Genomic DNA, 3,490 nt, shown 5'->3' with positions numbered 1-3,490 from the left:
GGACGCAAACTCATCCTTTTTTATGGCTGCATAGTATTCCATGGTGTGTATGTGCCACATTTTCTTAATCCAGTCTGTCACTGATGGACATTTGGGTTGATTCCAAGTCTTTGCTATTGTGAATAGTGCCGCAATAAACATACGTGTGAATGTGTCTTTGTAGTAGCATAATTTATAATCCTTTGGGTATATACCCAGTAGTGGGATGGCTGGGTCATATGGTACATCTAGTTCTAGATCCTTGAGGAATTGCCATACTGTTTTCCATAATGGTTGAACTAGTTTATAATCCCACCAACAGTGTAAAAGTGTTCCTATTTCTCCACATCCTCTCCAACACCTGTTGTTTCCTGATTTTTTAATGATTCCCATTCTAACTGGTGTGAGATGGTATCTCATTGTGGTTTTGATTTGCATTTCTCTGATGGCCAGTGATGATGAGCATTTTTTCATGTGTCTGTTGGCTGTATGAATGTCTTCTTTTGAGAAATGTCTGTTCATATCCTTTCCCCACTTTTTGATGGGGTTGTTTGTTTTTTTCTTGTATATTTGTTTGAGTTCTTTGTAGATTCTGGAAATTAGCCCTTTGTCAGATGAGTAGATTGCAAAAATTTTCTCCCATTCTGTAGGTTGCCTGTTCACTCTGATGGTAGTTTCTTTTGCTGTGCAGAAGCTCTTTAGTTTAATTAGATCCCATTTGTCAATTTTGGCTTTTGCTGCCGTTGCTTTTGGTGTTTTAGACATGAAGTCCTTGTCCATGCCTATGTCCTGAATGGTACTACCTATATTTTCTTCTAGGGTTTTTATGGTATTAGGTCTAACATTTAAGTCTCTAATCCATCTTGAATTAATCTTCGTATAAGGAGTAAGGAAAGGATCCAGACCTTCTTTTAAAGGGAATCCCCTGAATTAGTCAGGACCACTCAGAATAATCTCCCTTTTGATGAACTTAAAGTCAACTGATTAGAGACCTTAATTACACATCTGTAATATTCCTACACCTTTTCCATATAATATAAGCTAATCATAGGATTGATAATCCATCTTCTTCATAGATCTTGCCCACACTGAAGGGGAGGGTATTATATAGGTTATCTACACCAGGGGATTAGAATATTGGAAGACATCTTAGAATTCTGCCTCCAACACATTCCTACTTTGCAGTTTCTATAAAAGTCAATTCACAAAAGATAAAAGATATGAAGATACATCTGTATGAGCTTGTGTCATTAATATTAATAATTTTTACCAGAGTAGGATTTGTTTATCTACTATTTTATGAGTAGATAAGTAAGTCCTACTCTGGTAAAATTAATAACTTTTTGTATCAAATAATCTAACAAGGAAGCTGTGAACTTGAAGCTATTGCTACACATATAATGTAAGGAATTAGTACCCATAATATATAAAGCTGATCTCAACTAGTGAGCCAGGTTCAATGGTGTACTATGAGTTAGCCACCGGTAGAACTAAGATATTGATTTAACTCCCTCTATGGAACAGAAGGTCCTGGGCAAAAAATAAAAATAAAATTTGCATTATAAGCAGCTTCATCTGTTCACCTTTGTGTATTAAAAATATTATTGTTTTTAAAGTGTGCTGTAATAGAATGCTTTTGGAATCACCAATATAAAGAATTCTTGCAATAAATAACAAGTAGACAAGCAGTCTGAGGAAAAAAGATGCCAAAACACAAATAGCTGTGTCACAGAAAAGGAAATATGAATGATATATAAACATATAAAAAGATATGCAACTCAATTAGTAAAAAGGAAAACACACACACACACACACAAAACAAAACAACAAAAAACACTTTTACACCTACTCGAGTAGTAGGAATAAATACATTCAATGTACACAAATGTGAACATTTGAATTGATAAAACAATTTTGGAAAACCATATGGGACTAGGTTATAAAATGAATTTTTGCTGTTATTACCTAGCAAGTAATAGTATGCCTAGAGACATACTTCAAAATTGAACCAAAAGATTTTTAATATTGGTCATGACCATGTTGCTTATAGTAGCCAAAAAGAAAAGAAAAGAAAAGAAAATGGGAAACAATGTAAATCTATATTGACAGGTAATTATCAATGGAAAGTATTTATATTTAACTATACATGGAACAAATACACGTATTTTAAAAATTGTTATCATGTAGGCTGGGCACGATGGCTCACGCCTGTAATCCCAGCATTTTGGGATGCTGAGGCAGGTGGATCACGAGGTCAGGAGATCGAGACCATGGCTAACACAGTAAAATTCCGTCTCTACTAAAAAATACAAAAAAATTAGCCAGGCATAGTGGCTGCCTATAGTCCCAGCTACTCTGGAGGCTGAGGCAGGAGAATGGTGAGAACCTGGGAGGCAGAGGTTGCAGTGAGCTGAGATCGCACGATCGTATTCCAGCCTGGGCAACAGAGCAAGACTCTGTCTCAAAAAAAAAAAAAAAAAAAATTATGATCATTTAAAATGTATAGGTCAAAGTTTTCATTCACATGATATATTTAAATTTGGACAAAACAATTGCTTTAGTCAATGCAAATACTAAAATATTTTATAAAACAAGAAATATGTGTAGTCAAAAATTGTTATATAGCAAAAGAAAGTCAGGATACAAATTCCTTTATTTTTAATTATTTTTATAATAATAAAGTAGCAAATAGTTATAAATATTACTAAAGAAATATCTTCTTCATTTATTCTCTCATAATGTGGTAACCTTAGGCATTCATTTTATTAGATGATGAACAATAATTTATTATAAATTATTTTTTGCTGAAAACATGACTATATGTGGGACACTACGTAATTTTATGTAGTTTCTTTCTGTAGTGATTCTTAATTACATCTTTTCAATATTTTAGTTATTTTTAAAATCGCAATTTAATTAAATTTGAATTTTTGCATAGATATATAAGCAATATATGAATATATGAGTATATTTTAGTATGAAATAATGCTGAATTATATACCATGGTGTAGTGTGCCTCTCAAAGTATTGTGCTCCCAGTTTTGCCACTCATTTTAATATATTTGAGGAATTCTGTTACCAAAGGATACATAAAAATAAGCTTGATACCATTCTGGCAATCTAGATTCAAGTTTAGCTCTAACAAATTTTAAACTTTACTACTTAATGGAAATAGCACACTCTGTTTCTGCACGTTAACTTCATAAAATATATATGCAAATGTGTGGAAAACCACTCTCCACCTACATATACTTTTTATAAAGCCTTCTTAGAGTAGATTTGCTTTAATCATTCTTCAAATAAGAGTGTTCTATAAACAGAAACCATGCAATTTCATTGAAAATTTAATGCAGAAAATACAATACAGCAAGTAAAAGTCATGTGATGATATAATGATTGAACTTTAAGAATATTCTAACATGACTTGCTGCCATACTATGAAATTATATATATATATAACTGCTTGTGTGTGTGTGTGTGTGTGTGTGTGTGTGTGTGTGTGTGTGTGTGT

At 32.8% G+C, this 3,490-nt stretch overlaps 1 protein-coding gene across 1 annotated transcript in view; it reads left to right on the top strand.

The window, feature by feature from the left end:
• The window catches only part of CSMD3 (CUB and Sushi multiple domains 3), a 1,271,497-nt gene that overhangs the window by 637,526 nt on the left and 630,481 nt on the right, over positions 1–3,490 (top strand). The window lies entirely within an intron of this gene.

Source organism: Piliocolobus tephrosceles, chromosome 7 (assembly GCF_002776525.5).
Source record: "Piliocolobus tephrosceles isolate RC106 chromosome 7, ASM277652v3, whole genome shotgun sequence".
NCBI classification, from domain to species: domain Eukaryota; kingdom Metazoa; phylum Chordata; class Mammalia; order Primates; family Cercopithecidae; genus Piliocolobus; species Piliocolobus tephrosceles.
The sequence above is the reverse complement of the archived record's forward strand: the minus strand, read 5'-3'. Positions and strand labels throughout refer to the sequence as shown.